At 45.4% G+C, this 20,043-nt stretch overlaps 1 protein-coding gene and 2 long non-coding RNA genes across 6 annotated transcripts in view; 1 reads left to right on the top strand and 2 right to left on the bottom strand.

The window, feature by feature from the left end:
- The first annotated feature begins 495 nt into the window (after positions 1-495).
- Positions 496-20,043, top strand: part of PRKCQ (protein kinase C theta) — a 158,103-nt gene continuing 138,555 nt past the window's right edge. For 2 of the 4 annotated variants that reach the window (XM_060159885.1, XM_060159845.1), the window contains exon 1: positions 496-577. The gene's annotated coding sequence lies outside the window, so the exon portion shown is untranslated. Of the gene's footprint in view, positions 578-1,553; positions 1,573-19,063; positions 19,082-20,043 lie in introns of those variants that run through there. The other 2 variants (XM_060159874.1, XM_060159865.1) reach the window with 2 other exon arrangements.
- LOC132526096 (uncharacterized) lies at positions 4,210-8,436 on the bottom strand. Its single transcript, XR_009542452.1, has 2 exons — positions 7,682-8,436; positions 4,210-6,647 (listed from the first exon to the last, which is right to left on the bottom strand). It is a non-coding gene; the product is annotated as an uncharacterized LOC132526096 (long non-coding RNA).
- LOC132526092 (uncharacterized) lies at positions 9,702-19,221 on the bottom strand. Its single transcript, XR_009542450.1, has 2 exons — positions 18,622-19,221; positions 9,702-11,753 (listed from the first exon to the last, which is right to left on the bottom strand). It is a non-coding gene; the product is annotated as an uncharacterized LOC132526092 (long non-coding RNA).

Genomic DNA, 20,043 nt, shown 5'->3' with positions numbered 1-20,043 from the left:
TGATATATAAAACGACTGAGCAGGAACAGTCAGAGGTAGGCCACAACCGAGGAAAGATTATCTAGCGGACAGAACGGCACCAAATCCTTCTCAGGTGGGTCGTTTTAAAAGAACAGGGTTCTAGTCCTTTCTAGTGGAAAAGCTGGCAAAACAGCTGAAGTTCATTTTACCTAATGACCTTGAGCCTTCCCGTGGGAAGGCTCGTTTCGCTTTTCGGTTTGGTTGGATGGAGAGTCACGTGGACTCGGGGCCCGTCTGCCCGCGCGCGGCGCCTGGCTCAGTATCCCCAGCGCTGGGATGGGTCCTGGTCTCAGGGCCGAAGCCGCCGCGAGCGGAAGCGCGGGGAGGAGCGCGGGGCGGGCCCTAGAGGAGAGCTGCGCGCGGCGGGTGGTGCGCGGGCCGCGGCTCCGGGGAGGGCGTCGGGGGAGCAGGCTCGGCGGTGGGGCCGCGGGGTGACTAGCGCCCTCTGGCCGGCGCCGCCCGCGGGCGCACCCACCGCGCCGGCACCCCGCTCCCGCGCAGCCACCGCCGCTGCCGCCGCCGCCCAGCCGCGAGCTCGGGCCGCTGTCGCCCGCAGGTAGGTCCCTGCGCCGGGCGCCGACCGGGAGGGCAGGAGCCGCGGGGCCGGGGCCGTGCGCCCTGCGAGGGGCGGGGGGTGGCCACCCAGCTCGGGCTCTAGCTCCCAGCCGGTCCAGGAAGGGGCGAGCAGGCTGATGGCGAACTCGGAAACGGCCACTCGAGCCGCAAACTTTGGGTCTAGTTTCCGTGGTTTCTTGCGCGCGGGGTGCCCGGGATGCGCGGACCTTGGCCGGGCGGAGGCCACTGGGGAAGGGGCCGGGCCGCCTCCTCTTGCTTCTGGGGTTTTCTCTCACCTGAACGAACGGCTTGGGTGGGAGGGAGGGAGGAGGGAGGAGGGCGGCGGAAAGTTTTGTGTTCTCGGCACGTATTGGGAAGGAGAGGTGTTTGATGCAGTGGCAACCTGTCCGCCGAGGAAAATAACCAGTTTTCTTGGCATTTGTTAGAGGATCGGATAGGGCTGCTAACACTCGCTTCTAAACAAACTTGGTTTGTTTCCAGGGGCCGTTGGCGGGGCGAGGCCGGTTTTGATAGATACAAAGAAAAAAAAAGGGGGTGCTTCATGCCGTAATTGTGGGTGAGAGCGGTTTTTTTCCTGGTGCTCAATCCTGTAACCTTGGTAAGAATGTTTTTCAGCTTTGAGGGCCACACGTTAAGAAAGTAGAGTCAGTGTCTTTATTTTATTGGGTTTTTAAGGGCCCCGGTTATCAGTGTGAAATGGACCTTTCATGCTAACGGCTCGGCACTCCCCACGGGGTCAATGAAGAGAGGCCCGAGGCGGCCTCACCTGGGAGATGCTGGGATTTCTGCAGGATCAGCACTGCTGAGCTGCCTCGTCCTTCGGGGTTGTCCTGATCAGAGTGGTGCTAAGAAAAGATGATTCCGTGATGGACCAAGCTGACAAGGAAGGAGGTGGTGACACGGGGAGAAGAAGGAGAGGACACCGCTCTGTGTCCGTGGAGAGAATGACCCAGACCAAGGATGATCCATCCCTAGGTAGCGGTAACGTGCGGGTCCTGCAGGTGCCCTGCCCTTTCTGAACACGAGTCTGGTTGTTGCTCTCCTTACATTGTTCTCTAGAAGCTGTGATCACCACCGTCCTTTCCTGTTGGGGATACTTGATAGACAAGCCCTGTTCGTAAGGTCCCCCCCCAACTCCTACCCCACACCCAAACTTGTGAATCACCATCTTCATTTCCCCCATAACTTATCTTTGTTAACTCTTGTAAAATGGCTGTCTCACCGCGGATACTTAATGTCTTTTAAAAAATGCTGTGTCTGGTGGGAAGGAGGGTGACATTTACTAATTTGGTTGCAAATTACTTTTGAAGTTTATGCACAGCTGTTTGAAATCCCTCGGAGATCAGTGCCATTGTTTGAGGCAGGTGTCTGCCACAGACTGATCTGGTTAGTCTTGTGCTGATTGAACTGTATATATATTTAAAGAGGCAACATGGGAAGAGCTTCTAAAACCTTCAAAGCCCCAGCTGTGGAACTCCTCCAAGTTAGCAATTAAGTCAAAATTAAGTTGTTTTTTTGGGGGGTTCCCCCCCATAACTTTCCTCTCTGATTTCAAGAGTAACCTGTCGGCATCACCAGCCTTTGTTTCAGCCCCTGTGATTTTTCTTGTAAACTTTTAAAATGTAAACTTCCAGGGAGGACTCTTGTCACCTCCTCCGCCTTATCACTTGTTCGCTTCCGCCACTGTCTTGTGTGATGGTTGCTCAGGATGGCAGGTGGCTCTCAGACGAGCTTGAGCTGCTTTCCTTCTCCCAGACCCTCCTCCCTGCAACAGACACTCCCTATTGAGTCTGTTTGGAAGATACATAGGTCAACACTGGAACTTTCTTTTGTGTCACTTGTCTTTCGGGTATGCAGGGATATTGTTCAGTAAGTCACACTGTGGTCCTTCTTCAAATCTCAACACCGAGATGAGATTTCTCTTGTTCACAGCAGGTCCTGGAGGCTCCCTCGAATAGCCCATTTGTCTTTGGCCATTTCTATAAAGGTCCCTCATGCCATTGTAATATATTGTCTCTCTTCTGTGGAAAAGACGAAATTCTTTTGTGTCATGAATTTGGTGTTTTATCTAAAATTCCATGTGGACCGGGTTCAGGATTTTCTTTTGAGAGTGTGGGCTTCTGGTAGAAATCTACCAGGAGATTCAGGAGTAAAGCTCCACAGATCTCCTTATAATGCAGAATTTGACGATAGGACATTTGCCTTCCTTTAAAATAGGAATTGGAATTAGTACTTCCTGTTCTTAGTGCATTTCATGTTTTAGAGTTACTGATTATGTTGTTGGCCTTTGAAAGTATTGCTGATATAGTAATCAAATGTGACTGTTAAGGGTATTTTTGATTTCAGGTGGCTTCCATTTTAGAGGGTTCAATCTTTTATCTGTTTTTCAAGTAATTTTCACAAATCATTTCATAAAAATAAAAAATGGTTATAAGTCCCAGAGAATACCGATGTATAATGTGGTTTCATATTTACGTAATTTTGTTGCCCAAAATCAGATTGTAATTAAAAAGTAGGGAAATTAGTCTTGTGGTGACATGACATAGCATTAAACTCATTCTTTCTGTTTCTGTCTATTTTAAAACGTTAAGTGTCTCGTTTTCAAGTAGCAAATCATTCAGGTTTGCTTTCTAATATGTATTTTAATTGTTAAGGCAGAAATTAGGAGAAACTCATAGGAAAACATGATGTCCAGGCAAAAAAGATAAAAGGTGTTTCCTTGCAATAATGGAAACATCTTTCATTATTTTAACCTGTCAAGCACTTAGACACATTGCTCTGTCATCTAAAGATATCCTTGGTGCAAAATGAGAACTAGAGGTTTCTGAAATTAGGAATAGCACATCCTAAGCCTGCAATCATAGATTTCTGCTCTGGGATTAAATTAACGGATATTCAAAGCCACTCACTCTGGCAGCACATACTTCTACAGATTGATGTTAACTTTTGTTTTTTCAGTTTTATTGGAGCGTAGTTGATTTACAATGTTAGTTTCAGGTGTACAGCAAAAGTGGTTCAGTTATACATACACATATATCCTTTTTCAGATTCTTTCCCCATATAGATTATTACAGAATATTGAGTAGAGTTCCCTGTGCTATACAGTAGGTCCTTGTTGGTTTTCTATTTTATATTTAGTAGTGTGTTTATGTTAATCCCACGCTCCTAATTTATCCCCCCTCCACACACATTTCCCCTTTGGTAACCATAGGTTTGTTTTCAAAATCTGTGAGTCTGTTTCATAAGTGAGTTCATTTATATCATTTTTTAAAAAAATTATGTTAACTTTTGAATTAAGCTAATAATATTGATGGTAATCAGAGCCAATAAAAGCAATAAGGCATGGTTTTATTGATGTATTATTATTTATAATTTATGTGCCAGACATTATACTCAATTTTATTTGTATTTGACAGACATTACTGTCTGTAACGTTTAATCTTCGCGAAGCTTATATAAATTTGATATCACCATCACCATCCGAATTCTGCAGATGGGGAAACGGAGGCTCAGGGAGGTTGAGTCGCTTGCCCAGCTCTTCCAGCTGGTAACTGTTAGAATCAGGTGTGTGTGATCACCAAGCATTGCCATAAACCACAGAGCTAGACGACCTACCAATTAAATATTTTAAATTGTGATAAAATACACATAGCAAAATTTCCCATCTTCATCATTTTTAAATGTGCAGTTCAGCGGCATTAAGTACATTCACGTTGTCATGCAACTACCACCACTGTCCATCTACAGAGCTCTTTTCATCTTGCAAAACTGAAACTATGTACCCATTAAACAATAACTCCCCATCCATCCCTTCCAACAGCCCCTTAAAACCTCCCTTCTACTTTCTGTCTCTGAATTTGATTACTCTAGGGACCTCATATAAATGGAATCAGACAGTATTTGTCTTTTTGTGAATTGCTTATTTCACTTAGCTTAATGTCCTTCAGGTTCCTCTGTGTTGTAGCCTGTGTCAGAATTTCCTTCCTTTTTGAAGGCTGAATAATATTCCATTGTATGTATCCACCACATTTTGTTTATCCATTCATCTGTTCATGGACGCTTGGGCTGCTTCCACAGTTTGGCTTACGAGTAGTGCTGCTGTGAATATGGGTGTATCTCTTCAAATTTCTGCTTTAGATTCTTTTGGCTGTATACCCAGAAGTGGAATTGCTGGATTAGATGATAATTTCGGGTTTAGTTTTTTGAGGAGCCATCACACTGTTTTCTATGGCAGCTGCACCATGTTACGCTCCCACCAACAGCACACGAGGGTGTCAGTGTCTCCCGTCCTCTCCAATACTCGACACCCATTATTTTCTGTTTTTTGACAGTTGGCATCCTAATGGGTGTGAGGTTAACCAATTAACCAGTTAGCTTTTTACCAAATCATTTGGTGCCCGACGTGCGGGTTCTCTGGGCCGATGCTGCTCCTGAATTAGTTTTTTCCTATCTCACCTTGTGTTTATGTCCCTTTTTCTAGCGAAGAGTAATTGGAGGACTTATTACTCCAGCACCTCCTGGAGGACTAGGGAACCCATGGGCAGGAGGGCTCCTTACCGATAAACACCGCGTCTCTGTAGGGAGGGCTGCCCCTGCTTATGTGAAGGACCTCGTGGTTTAGCAATGAATAGTTGTTGAGAATCAGGTAAGCGTGGCGTTAGTATTAATGACACTAAATGTGCAGAACAGACCCTTTGCAGAAGATTAGGTAAAGTTTGAGTTATCTCTTATATGTGACCAAAACAAGACAAATTCTTTTTTTTTTTTTTTTTTTGCGGTGCACGGGCCTGTCACTGTTGTGGCCTCTCCCGTTGTGGAGCACAGGCTCCGGACGCGCAGGCTCAGCGGCCATGGCTCACGGGCCCAGCCGCTCCGCGGCATGTGGGATCTTCCCGGACCAGGGCACGAACCTGCGTCCCCTGCATCGGCAGGCGGACTCTCAACCACTGCGCCACCAGGGAAGCCCAGGACAAATTCTTAGGACAGTGGAGAGAACCAAAAAGTTGATGGCTGTGGTTTCATCCGTCAAGCTGTTGTTGGGAGGCGCAGAGCCGCACGCTGTGCTGTATAACCCAGCCAGGGGGGAGATGCAGACAGACGAAGGGGAAATTATAAGTGTGATGATTTCATCATGTATTGGGTTGGCCAAAGAGTTCATTTGGGTTTTTTTAATAACGTCTTATGGAAAAACCCAATGAACTTTTTTGGCCAGCCCAATATTTGTATTGTTATATGTCAGTTTATAATATTACGGTGCATGACAACGTTATATGTTTATTTTGTCTGTTTCTTTCTCTAGAGTATAAACTCCCTGAGGGCTGGCGTTTGTCTGTAGCCGTATTCCCAGCTCCTACGGTAGTGCTGGCATGTAGTGAGTAAATGAGTGCAGAATGAGTGTGTAAGCGCTGTACTAGGGACATACGTGGTGTCATGGGAGCACTAGATCTGGGGTGTCTGAGAAGATGTCCCAGAGAAAGCAACGGCTCAGCTGAGACCTGAGGGGTAGATGAGGATGTTCTGGAAGGTGGGAATGGCATTTTAGGATTGCTGTGAGCATGACATCCTAGTGAGGGAAAGGAAGACAGCGAGCACAGCTGGTGAGTGAGTAGAGGGGCTGAGCCCAGAGTTCCCCCTCAAAGTGTGCTACTGGCATCAACTACACTCTTCAGTTGAAAGTACAAAGAGCAGACCCTTAGTTGCCCTTGGCTATCTTACCCTCTTTCCCGTCTCAGCCCTCTACTCAGTTCACACTGAGTAGATGCTAAAATAAACATCTAGCAAGTAGAGTGTTGCCAAGATACGGGGGAGTTTCCAAAGCAAGCCAAGTGCTGTGAGTTCATGGTCAGATAAGACAACTCTTCTCAGCCCAGGTGAGCAAGAAGCCAAGTCTTTCATGAAAGTCAGCTGACCTTTCTTTCAGTTTGGGGAGAAATTCACGTCAGCTGCGTGTGTAGCGCTTTTAGAGCAGTAGTCTTCAGCATTTTCCGTTCTGTGGTCCGTGAATGTTTTCAGTGATAGAAAAACAGGCCTCTCACCCAGTGTTTTTTAAACTGCAAGACACAATCCATTATTGGATTATGAAGTTAACTTACTGTGCTGGAACAAGCATATCTTTAAATATGAAGTCGAATGGAACAGAAAAGACCAGCATGCATTTCATGTAGCAAGAGTAATTCATGAAAGTTTGGGTCCTGGAGTTTGGGACGTGGGTCTTACCCAAAAGCTTGAAAATGATAGACCCATGACATTTAGTTTTCTATAATGTTCCTTTTAAGTTATAGAATCACACAGGCGCAGGCCTGGAGGGAGGGCAGGAGAAAGTGACGTTAGTTGGGCGATCACCATGCAGGTGCCTGGATACATGGAATTATCTACTCCTACGGTACTGCTCATTGGGTGGCATCTGCAGTTTACAGAGGAGACGCTGAGGCTTGCGGAGCTTAAGAAACTTGACCGAGGGTTACCCGACAAATGACTAGCTGTGAACCCTGATCTCTTGGCTAGTTAGTTAGTTAGTTAAGAGGAATATGGACTTTGGGATATACCCCATCAGCTTCTTAAGGAACTAAGTCACATAGGAAGAAGTAGTATTGATTAAACAGACCAGGGCTGTTGACAAAGATGAAAAGGGCCACTCTTTCCTCCCCCCTGAAGCTTTCTCCCTGCTGCTGGGCGAAGCAGCCTCCATGGAGCCATGTGAGGCGCCGTGCTTTCCTTTCTAAAGCTGGGATCCCTGAGGCCATAGCTGAGTCCCACTGTCTCCTTTTCCCAGTGTGTACCCAGCTGATGGGTTTCTACTGGACAAAGTGATGCAATTATGCAAATTCCTGGTGCGTGATTCCATGATCTCCAGCACCTGCCAGGCTTTCAGACTTTGCCTGGTCAACTCTCTTTCTACAGCAGCTATTTCAGACCGTCTCCTGCCACCGTCACCCCCTCAGCCTGCTTCGCTGAGAAAATGGAAGTTTTCCTGATGAAAACCACCTTACCCTGAGATCACAGGGCTACAAGCCCAACTCTGTCTGGATCCACCCTCCCATCCTTCCCGTCTTTTACAATGAAGAAAAAAGAAAAAAAGCCTCACCTGTCTAATGTTCATCCTCCATTGAAGCTCTGGAATCCATTCTTCCTCCTTGAGAATCTCATTCTCTTGATTATGTCCTCTTGCACCTGTATTTTCCTTCCCTCCCTCATGCCTGGCCCCATTCTCACTGTACAGACATGCTGAAATCCCTCCCTTCTTTGAAGAAAAAGGCCATCCTTCTGTGCCTCCCTCCAGCTACTTCTCTCTTTCCTCCTCTTCACAGCCAGACTCCTTAAATTGTCCTCTGCACCTGCTGCTCTGTGTTCTCCCTCCGTGTCTTGGCCACAGACATCTGGCATTGCCTCTGGGAATGGATCCCACTCCTGTTCCCTTTTGCTGATTCTTGCTATAATTCCTCTCCCGTCTTCCTTGACTTCTCTGCGACAGACAGCTACTGAGCACCTCTGGATTCTCTGAGCAACGTCTTCCTCCCATCCCCCCTTCCCCTTCTCCTTCCTTCCTCTCTTGTGCTTTTCAAGCTACTGCTCTCCTTTCTGTCCCCTGGAAGGTTGATGTTCCTCAGTGTTCTCACCCCATGGGTAACCTCACCGCTCACTGACCTTAACAGCCACCTCCTGGCTGACCACTGCCCATCCATGACCTATCCAGAGTCCTCTTTTGCTGCTGCTTGATGGGCGCATGCAGCACCCCATGCCCCAAACTGCAGGTGTCGTCTTCCCCTTTCTCTTTCCACAGACCCGCTTCCCGTTCTTTTCTCTGTCTGGCGCTGGCATCAGCTGTCCTTGCACAAGCAGAAACCTGGATGTCTTCCTTGACTCGTCGCCTCCGCAGCTCAGCCCAAACCAAGTTCTGTTAGCTGCACCCCCTGCTTATCTTTTTACTCCATCCGCCTTCTCCAGCCCCCACGCTATTTGCAGGTCACACCATTTCTCTTCTGGATCACTGCCAGAACCTCCTCACTGGTCTCTGTTACTGTGGACTGTCCTCCGTGCTGCAGCTGGGAGGATCCTTCTAGAACCCAGATCTGAGCTTGTCACTCCTTGCTTTAAACTCTCCAGTGGCTACCCAGTGTACTTGGAATGAAAGCTGGACCCTGTAACATGAATTAGAAGGTTCTAGTTGGTCTGCACTCCCCCGTCCTCTCCAGCCTCATCTCTCCAGCACTACACACATCACTTTCCTCCAAGTCCAAGCCTCTTTGGGTTCCGTAGTGGTCCCGTGCATCCTACTGCCTCATGGAAATTTCTGCCCTACCTCTAATCCCTCCTTCCTTTGGCTATTCTCTACATTTTCAGTGCCTCACTTAGATAGTTTTCCTCTGGAAAACTCTTCCTCCAAATTAGGATTTTGTTTCCTCCCACATGTCCTTGAAGCATGTACGAGATCATCTATAAACAGCACTTAGCCCCACGTGTGGCAACCAGTCAGTACACGTTAGCTGGCACGGCACTTACATACACTGGTTTCTTTACCTTTAGATGTTCCAAATAGATTGTAAACTCTCTGGGGGCAGAAGGCACATTCTCTTATTCTTGATTGAATCCCTGGTATCTAGCACTTTCTGATGCATCGTAGGTGCTCAATAAATATTAGTGGAATAAATAAATGAGCCACACGTTTTAGAACCTTTATTGTCTAAGGGGCTGTGTGCTAATCCCAACCTAGTAGTTTAAATGTCTACACAAATAGAATCATTATCATCTTCAGCAATTTTTGCCTGTGGGTCTCTGGAATTATCAAGATACATTCTACTACAGAGTCAGAGTTGAAGGTGATGGGAAACATTTAAAAATGCGAAGAGGCATCTTGCTACAAGGGGAAAAACTCCATCTCCCCATCTCTGTGGTATGATTTTCTCCCTCTGTCATCCTCATAGTTTCTCACTTTGCTGGGAGATGCCAATAATAAAAGGCAAAAAGATTAGGAATGATCAGGAAATAAAAGGTAATATTGAAATACTCTGAAATATCCTACAAGGTTGAGGCAGGAGGTAAACATTAAATGCAAATATACAGCAAACGCAAAATTATTTTAATAAAAAGAAATTATCAAAGGGTAAAAGAGGTTAAAAAATTTAATGAAACGGTAAAAGATTTTAAGGATTCTTCAGAACAAAATCATCATGATCTTACACTTCATTAAGGTAAAAAGTAAAAGACTAAATTCGAGAATTAGGACAATAAAGGCATGCCAAAGATTCAATAATTGAGAGTATTCAAAGAAAAATCTCTTAAAGAGTAATAATTTAGGGGACTCACTGAAAGTGTAACCAGAAATATGGAACCAGCGGAGGAAAATAACATAATCTTTTAAAGAAGAATAAGATAAATCCCAGCAATAATAAAATGAGCACCCGCATGGGCTTCTAATGGCAAGTAAGGCACAGCTGAAACAATGTGAAAACTGGAGCTTAGGGTTTTAACCTCAAAAGCCTGTGTCACCCCAGTGGGATTTCAGAGGCAGTTTGTAGTATACTTGCTGTGTGAATGCCATCATGTTTCAGGGGAAAAGCTCTGTGAGTTCCACTGTGACATTCCCCCCCCTCCCGCCCCGGGGGTGGGTGGGGGAATCACACAAGGGCAACCAAAGAGTTATGCTCATCTTTGACTGTAGAACAAGGGAGACACTTCTCACTGTGTGAGACTCAGCACCCCTTCCTTCCAGAGCCTAATGGCTTCTCCATCCCATGTATCCTGCTTTCCTTTGGGAAATAAGAAAATCAGGTGGCCCCCCAAGTGCATTCCTCACTGTGTTCATGGAGCCTCTTCTCAACCAGAGTCCCTTTAGCAGTCACCCGAGCAAGTGTCTTTGTGTGTTGTACCTTTTCTGTGTAGCTTGTAACGTGTTACCCTCCCTCTTATGCTTCCTCATGTCTCTGGGGACTTGAGATTCTGTCTAGCTCATAAGCAGAGCTCAACAATGATATTCGAATTCAATTAGTATTTCCTGAGGAAGCTCACCTATTCCAGGTCTTCTATTTCCTTCTCTTTCTTAAACTCTCGGCACAGAGCTCAGACCGCATCTTGATTTGCGGAAGTCATGAAGCCTCTCCTAGTCTGGGAATAGATTTTATTTTTCTCTCATCGCTAACAAGAAGGATTCTGACTTTGAATGTCACATTTTTCAGGGCCTAATCATTAGTGCTAAGAGCCCTAAGCACTGCAATGTTGGCCTGTCTGCTTAAGGTGAATGTTAAGGGTCTGGCTCAGAAGTGGTGCATAGGGCCAAGTACGTCGTTACAGTTTGGCGCATTGACGTCTGTTTGGCCAGACTCTATACCCCGTCACCTGTTGCCTTCCTCCCCTCCCCTGCCCAGTTCCATTGTGCCAGTCCCTCCACCTTGCTTTCCTTGCTTCATTTATTTCTCTTGCAATAAATGAAGACATACGGGAGTTGGCACCCAAGGGTATTTGTCTTTTTCAGTAGCAGAGACTGGAGAGAGGCTATAGGATCTTGGGGCATCCTTCCCCCTGCCTTTGTCCAGCTTTTCCATGGCCTTGCCAGTCTTCCCAAGCCATCTAACAGTGAAGGCAGATGGAAAGGTCACAGAAATGGGGGCGAGGAGACCCACGTTCTCATTCCTGCTTTGTCATATTGACCATAAGACGAGTGAGTCGGATGAGGAGTCTGTAGGATCCCTCCTGGTCCTAATATTTTGTAGCTGTTTGAGGGGCGGGGGTTCTTTTGATATCTACACATTCTAGTCACACCGGGATTTCACCCAGGCACCTGGTGTGGCGCAGTAGTGGATACATTTCATGGCTCCCAGTCTGTAGTTAGCCCGCTCGTAAGCACAGGTGCAGAACAGAGAATATAACCAGTAGTGTAACCCTTCGCCAGTAAATGGGAGTGCAGTCCCCCAAACACTGAAATCATTCCACTGTCATTTAGATTTTGCAAATTAAAACTTCACATGATAACAACACATTTTTTCGTCTACTGTGTCAGTGATGACAGTAGCACAAGAAATCTAATAACAACCAGGTTTTCTCAAAATGCCGCTTCTCCAAAAAGAACAACTTGATTTCCTCAGTGGACTTTGTTTCTGGAAGATAGGATCGTGGTGAATAGCATCTTCTCCCCTCTCAGAATGGGAACTCTCTTCATTCTTCTGCATCAGTCATTGGAAAAGAAAAATAAATTAGCATGCATTTTTAAGGACATATTTAGGCTGTACAGATGGAGTGATATTCACAGTAGCCATAAATAAACTCTTTCATCAGAGTAATTCTTACATGCAGCTGAGCCAGTCCTAGATAGTTTTGTAAAACTCCTTTTAATGTTGAAATAATTCAGGGAGAAATAAATTGCATAATTCCAAGTTCTGGAGCAGAGACAGCCTGAATATTTGCCAAAGGTTCAGCACAAAACACTTTAACCTTCCTCCATTCCAATAAAACGAAGGATTTGACAACAGGGATTCTTTCCTAGTTCCTGGGCATTGAGATTTGTTATTATTTATAGTGCACTTGGGAACTTTGATGAAAAGTGCTTTAGGAAAGAAAGCCACGTGAGCAGTAGGAAAGGCTTTGCATTACTTATTAAAATAAAATGCAACTTACTTGACCCCAAATTGCCAATATTGCCAAGCATAAACTAGCACATAATTTTAGAAATTAATGAAGGCAAAGTTATCCGTTAACAGTTTCCCACAGGCGGAGCTGGTAGTGAGAAATGTCATCACATAACATCGTATTTGAATTTTATTATTTCAGTTGAAATGAAAGGAAGAAGGGCAAGCCTTTCTCTTTCGAGAACAGACTAGAGGTATTCAGAACAGAGAGAATATATCTTCCTTTAAATATACAAAATCAGTTTTCTCCTGAAAAAATATTGTAGATATCTTCTCATGGAAAAATTGTCAAGATCTCTAGGTCTAAACATCTAGACCCAGAGAGAGATCACACCGTTTATTCAAGTACTGGCCTATCTCAAGACATTTAGCAATATAGCTAAGAAAGCAAATTATAGAGAACCAACAGACGTTCTGCAGGTCCGGAAAGTGAGACACGTTTGTTTGGCTCTTCGTCTGAAAACTACCATTAGGAAAGTTCAGACTGAATTCCAGGGAATTTTAATCCACACACTGCATTTTCTTAGCCTTTTTGCAAGATGGAATCAGAGGATTACATTTTCTAAGAACCATTTTTTGTAAAAGCTTGAGCGCTCATCCGTTAAGTGTGACATAGGCTTGAAATAAGAGTTGGTGATAAGTAATTAAGTGAAGTACAGACTTAGCGCATGTTGACAGTGGACCAATGCGATTGTCCTGAACTTGTCAAGGCTGTGGTGTACATTTTATTTGACCTAGACTACTGCTTTGGGTATCAGTCACTGTGTAACAAACTTCCCTGACACTTGGTGGCTTAAAACAACACCGTTTTCTTTGCTCATGATTCTGTGGCTCAGGAATGTGGGCTGGTTCTGCGCCTGACGGATTCACCTGGCGTCTCTCGTGAGGTTGTGCACAGATCTGAGATGGGACCACTCCTGTATTATATGGCACTGGGTAGGTATGGCTCGAAGACTGGGACATCCCGCTCCCTCTCTTTCTCTCTGTGCGGCTACCTTGGGCTTCCTTTCATGGTAATTAGATCCTGAGAGTGAGTGTTCCCAACACACAAAGGCTCACATCTCTTAAGGGCCAAACCAAGAAGACACAGAGCGTCACGGAGTTCTACTGGTCCAAGCAAATCCCAGGCCAGCCAAGATCACAGGGAGGGGCCCGGCCAAGTGGCATTGCAGAAGAGCTTTGGAATGGGGGATGCTCTTGCAGCCGTCTGTGGAAACACAGCCTAGCACAAATATTTAGGCTGTTATAGGATAACGTTTCATAAAAGTGACCTCACGTTTATTTTCTGAGATAGAGCCTCTTCACTCTGACAGAAGGACCTGACGAAAACAAAAATCTGATTGCCGTTCTCCGCCTTGCTCTGTGTCACCTACAAAATAAGATCCAGACCCTTCACATGGCTTGCCAGGTCCTTCCCTATCTGTCCCCTGCCTGCCTCTCAGCCTCGCTCTCACCAGGCCCCGAGCACCAGTCGTTCTTCAACTGCCACTTGGTTAGCACAGCTCCACGTGGGACCGTGTGCTTGGGATGCACTTCTTCCCATTGCATCCTCACTTGGCTGGCCCCTCAGACATCACTGCCTCTGCGAAGGCTCCCCCACCCCCTGCTGTATGAAAGCATCCTTCCCCCGGTGAAGTGCCCTGTGAGGAAGCCACCGCAGCAGTAATAACACCCCCTCCTCCCCGACCACACCGTGAGCTCCTTGAGGGCAGGGGTCCGAGTCTCTCTCTCCAGCCCTGGCCTTGTCCCCCACAGAGCAAGCGCTCAGGCATTACAGTCAGCATAGTCTACGCACAGGGTAGAGTGGCGGGGTGCCTGGAGGGAAGACCAGAAAACCCCAAACAGGAAGAAGGCGGTGTGAGGAGGTCAGAGCCGTGAAGAGTGAGCCGAGCGACGGAACCAAAGGTGGATGCAGAAGCGCCAACGTGCAGAGAGAGAAAGGGAACACGCTAGACGCACAGAGGACGAGAGACGAGCTGAAACAGAGTATTCAGTGAGAGCGTAGTGTCATGGGTAAGAAGGAAGAAACAGAAGGCTGACATCGGACCCAGCCATGTGCATCCACAGAGATGCGGGAACTGCACCCTGTCGGGGCATCCCGGACATGCAGTTAAAAGGCGGGGCACCCCGATGCCAAACAATAACACAGCCTCACTCTGCTGCACACCTTCTCCACAGGTGACTGCCCGACCAAGAGGGCGGGAGAGAAGTTGGGCAAAGGGAAGAAGAGTTGCTGCTTCCGGGAAAACCTGTGGGACCATCACTCCTCAGTCCACGGTGGTGCTTATTTCGCTGGTCTGAATAGCTTTCCTCCTGGGCCAAATTGACTCAATAACATCAAAGTGAAACTGTTGTACTTGACGCTGGTGACAAGGTTCAGGGGAAGTGGTGTGACTCAGGGGAGGGAGGATGTAGCTAATCCCCAGCGAGGAAGACCCACTTTGAAAGAGCAGGAGCCGCCTTTTGACAAAACAACTCTAAAGGAAGTAATCATCGTGAGAAAATATGTTTTCTGCTAAATGGTGGAGGAAGAAAATATGACCATCTTTCCTTTGACTCCGTTGAGTGTATCAAACTCAGTACTAATACTTATAACTAACTTGGATTGAGCTTTTTCTGCATCCAGGAGCTGCTCCGATCCGTTTTACATCTATTAACTCACTTGAGGTGGGTCCTGTTATTGTCCCCATTTTACAGACGAGGAAACCAGTTAAACAGCTTGTTCAGAGTCACCGAGCTGCTAAACCGCAGAGCCGGGATTTGAACGCAGGCAGTTGGACGCCGTAGTCCATCTTCCTAACGCTCTACTTGGTTTAGGCCGAATATGGCAATATACTGTATCTACGGACTCGCTTTTTAAAAATACTACCTGACAGTGGTATTAATTCTAAGAAATGAGTTTTGAGACTTCTTTCCCTCTTTATATCTCAATTACGGTTTGGGGCACATTTTAAAATGGCAAATTCTATCAGCTCTGGACGGACACACACACACACACACACACACACAAATTCTATCAGCTCTGGACGGACACACACACACACACAAATTCTATCAGCTCTGGACGGACACACACACACACGCGCACACACACACACACACACACACACACACACACACCCCTGTAATTTGCAAAGAGCTGTTGAGAAGAAAGTGCATTTAATTAAAACTGAGTGCGAAATGCAGCCAGGTTAAACTTCTTTGGTGATAACTTTGAAGTTTGAACTTCGACTTTATAAGGCAGTTCTGGAAATGAGAAGAATGCCATATTCTTATGCTGTGAGATATACTTAAATTGTTTCTCAGTATATACCTGAGGTAACTTTGTAATTTGCTCTTTAGTCAGTATATCTACGAAATCACTGGTAAGATTCAAATTAATTTTCTGATCCCTTTTATGTCTATTACTTATTAATTGTTGTTATTTGACAAGTTCCTGAAGCACAGGATCCCGAAAAGTTGAAAGTGATATTCTTATTCAAGAAAACATGGGCTTCCCAGGTGGCGCAGTGATTGAGAGTCCGCCTGCCGGTGCAGGGGACGCGGGTTCGTGCCCCGGTCCTGGAAGATCCCATATGCCGCGGAGCGACTGGACCCGTGAGCCATGGCCGCTGAGCCTGCGCGTCCGGAGCCTGTGCTCCGCAACGGGAGAGGCCACAACAGTGGGAGGCCCGCGTACCGAAGAAAAAAGAAAACATTTCTTTTGCCAATATTTTCCAAAGAATAATTTAAAAAAATTTTAAGAACTCTGTACTTTATTATTTTTCTGGTTGGTTTGCAAAATAACAACTAGAAATATAATAGATATTTCATATTTGAGCAAATGGACAATTTTCAGAGGTTGAATATAAATATTAGTCCTGAAAATGAGTAAGTAGGAAAATTATAGTAGCCACCGAGGCACATAACACCCACGATGCACCGTCTTGGGGGTAGAAATATAGCGTATCTGTGCTTTCTGTGGCTTCTGTTTTAACCTTATCCTTCTGACCTTCGTGGGCCCCTGCTGCGCAGCCCTCCCCAGCCAGCACTTTTAGAGGATTTACGGGTTTGGCCATAGAGGGAGGGAGAAAGCTGTGACCAATACAGAGGAATTTGTTTTTTCTTGGAACAGACGTCCCAGCACATCAAAGGGTGACCGCCTTTGGAATGCTACTTCCCACTTGATCTCAAAATACCCTCCAGTACACCGCCTGAAAGTCCTCACTTCCCTTTATTCCAGTACCTGAAATTCTGCCAACTAGAAGTTTAAGCAAGACAGATCCTCTTAAAAATGCAAGTACTGCTGAGATTTCCTTCACACGTTAGAGTGGCTTAATCAGTAACTTAGAGAAAACGGGAACTCTTACAAGATGGAGCAGGCGGGGATTTATTCAGTCCACAAGTATTCCTTGGTCAAGCCCTTCACTGATCGTTATCAGCGATTGATGCAGGTGTTGGGAATACAGCGGAGAAAAGAGGGCCAAGGTCTCAGCCCTCACGGAGGAGTAAGATAAATAAACAGTATGTAAATAAGATAATTAGATCTTGGCAGTGCTGTGAAATCAGTAAAGAGAGTGAAGAACTAAAGAGACGAATTTCCGGAACCTGGCCTGTGCTTAGATTACCAAGCGCTTTCTTTCTATGGAGAGGGAGGGACAGGAAAAACATCTGATACGCACTCAGTGCCATAAAACCATGGTTAGAAAAAAAAAGTAAAAAAGGGTGCTGACAAGTCGTCGGGAGATATGGAAAAAGCATGTTCTGTCCCTCCCTGGTCCCAAGTGATACATAACCCTTGTCTTCTTTGTTCCTCCGTGAGGCCCTTTGTCATCACTGGCTGCTTTGTCACCACTGGGTTTCTTTACTGGTAAATGCCTGGGACTTCGTAGGTGGTCGTTGTATTTGTTGTCTAAATAGATATATGGAATCTGACTATTCCGATACTGATGAGTACTGAGGGTCTGTACCTTTAAAAAAAAAATCCACAACTTTTTATCGCTTTTTGCTACAGTTTCAGCAGGTGGGCAAATGAGTAGAAGGAAACTAAAGGACTATCTAATTACTTCCCACCCCTGCAGCCCAGGCCCCCAAGCTGTCACTCCCTTTCCTCCTTTTAACCTCCACACATGCCACATCGGAGGAAACATGCCTCGCGGTGCTTGAGAACGCACTTGGTACTGTCTAAATAGTTTACTGAAAAAGGAATACCACTAGTCAATTTTAAACAGTCTTTCCCCTGTTGTTTCATCCTAAGGATAAACACTGTCTCTTAGCATTTTCTGATCTTCATAATATTGAGGTAAAAATAGTGAAGTGTAGAATTTTAGCAAGTACAAGTATGAGTTTTTCTTTCTAGACCTCTCATTTTAAAGGCGAGGAAATGGGGCTCAGATGAGATATTCAGGGTGTCGCAGCTGGTTGGTGGTGGAGTCAAGACCACACTGAAGCCCTCGGGACTTCCACTATATAACTCTGGCTCCAAAACCGCCTTAATAAATACCAGTGGTCTCCCACGCCAATCTCAAAATTCAACTCTAACCTAAACAATCTTCTTTCTCCTCCTGAAACGAAGTGACCATATCCTCACAAGGGAAGGGACGTGGTCCAGGAAATGATGCTCTTCCAGCAGGCAGGGAGTCCCCTAAGAACTTCATGCTCCCAGGGGCTCCCTGGAGTCAGCCCATCAGCTTTCTTGTCCAAAGCGCTTTCTCAGACTTCCGTGCTGTACATCCATGACATTTGCTTGCTAAATCATCAGCTTAACTTATTTACCCCATATCTTTTATCTCAGTTTTCTGGTTGTATTTTATCTAAGTCATCTTTACTTTAGTTGAGCTAAAGCTGTGGTTTTGCAAATTAAATCAGCTGTGGGTTTCTGCATATATCCCCTCCCTGTGTCTACTAAGCTTTTTTTTTTTTTTAACTCACATTATATGTCTGTTTCCATCTTACTAGTTGTGTGAGGGAAGTTTTGCTTTGCTGAAGGTTCTTTGAAACATTCAGAACTATTTAGAAGAACACATTTTTAAGAAACCAAAATACTTTTAAATGTCTTGTTTAATTGATATCTTTAGCCCAAGTTGAATTTCCTTAAAGTTTGGAAGTTTGTCCATAATGAAGAAATCGTGTGGCTTTTGGGTCTGGACTTTATACTTTAGGCAAAGAGAAGGTGTTTCATGATTCTCAACGTGGAAGAGATTTGGAAAGGCAGATCTTATGGCTAAGATGGAGGAGGAACAGACAGCATGCAAAGACAAGGGGTTGGTACTAATTAGGAATCTATTGTAATAATCTAAGGAAAACGGCTGAAGTTCTCAAGCTAAAAGATTAAAGAGTAAGGATCAAATACAAAAGAAATAACCAGATAAAATTGGTAGGTCTTGTTGCACAGTTGGATGTAAGAGATGAAAAGAAGAGTACTCACAGTTAATTCCAGTATTTCCAGGTTGGACGATTCAGTGGATGGTAATACAAGAGAGGAGAGAGAGGAGAGTCTTGGGCATTGAAGAAAAGGTAGAATTAGTATTTATTTTGTCTGTGCTTGAGCTGGTGGAGGTGTCCAGTTTGTAGTTAAAAGTATAGGACTGAAGGGCGTGCAAGTGTAGTTTAAGAAGAAATGTCCTTTTCGAAGTTACCACTAAGTAGAGAATCAGTGAAGCCAGCAACGTGGGTGAGATAAGCCAGAAAGGAGTCACGTCAAAACCTGGACATATTTCAGAAGTTTAGGTAAAGGAAGTTGAACCAATAGAGTAGCCTGAAGAGGTGGAAAGACAGAAGGAGGGAAGGAGGGGAGTCAGCAGTGTTGTTCAATATCGCGGAGGAAGACCCAGGATGAGCTGGTGGATCTGGAAATTGACATCACTGGTGCCCTTTGGGAGAGCAAGGTCAGCAGAGCGGTAGGCGGCAGAAGCCAAAGGGCAGAGGGTAAAGCAGCTGATGGAAGGTGGAGAAGGGAAGCTTGCTGGTGGAGGAGGGGAGGCAGAGCCATATCTGCAGGAGAAGCCAAGTACAGTGTGGGCGTGGCCTTACCAGGTTCCTTCTAAATTTAGGGCTCTCTAGAGAAATGTCATCAGCCACAGCATTTCCCCGGGCCCTGAATCTAGCCACTGCCTCTAAATATCACTGACCAAGCTGTCATAAAGGGGAACTGTTTTCATATGCGTGCCTACTCCAATCTTACCTCCCCTCATTCCAGTTCCAAGCCCTTTAATTCCCAGCTCTGGGCCCCATTTCTCTCCTAAAGCTGCCACTGTGGAGTTTTCTGTCTTCAGAAATCTGTGTGGACTTCACCTACTGGCCTTTGTTGCTTTGTGTGTGAGTCATGTATCCCAGGGACACTATCATCTTCTTGAAGTTAATGTGTTTTAATCCATAGAACCATGAAATATCACCATTTTACACATGAGGACATTGGACCCAGGGAGGTGATATAACTTGGCCTAATGTCACACAGCTGAATTCAACAACAGATGGTTGAACTGGGTGTTGAAAAGGATGGAGAGAAAGATGGGTGTGTTTCTTCCCTAGAATTACTTGAATGAGCTCTGCCAGAGTTTGTTTTAGAGGCTGTTTTTTTTTTGTTTTTGCTATTTCTGTTGCTAACAAGCACCTTTTTGTTCCGGAGACCTTCCTCCAGATATAAGATACAATTCCATACTATTAGTTACATTTCAAGTTGTAAAAAATTATCCTCACATTTCCTGCCTCCCAGAGGTAACTTGATTAAAGTTTTAGGTGCTGGAGACTAGTGACACATTTACAGATTTTGAATTTTAGAGAACAATTTGACAGTAACTACTCTAGTTGAAGGTGTGTATACACCAGAACCCTGTAGTTCACTACCTTG

The sequence above is a fragment of the Lagenorhynchus albirostris genome, chromosome 1 (assembly GCF_949774975.1).
Source record: "Lagenorhynchus albirostris chromosome 1, mLagAlb1.1, whole genome shotgun sequence".
Classification (NCBI taxonomy): Eukaryota; Metazoa; Chordata; class Mammalia; order Artiodactyla; family Delphinidae; genus Lagenorhynchus; species Lagenorhynchus albirostris.
Note: the sequence above shows the minus strand (reverse complement) of the source record. Positions and strands in the feature narration are given on the sequence as shown.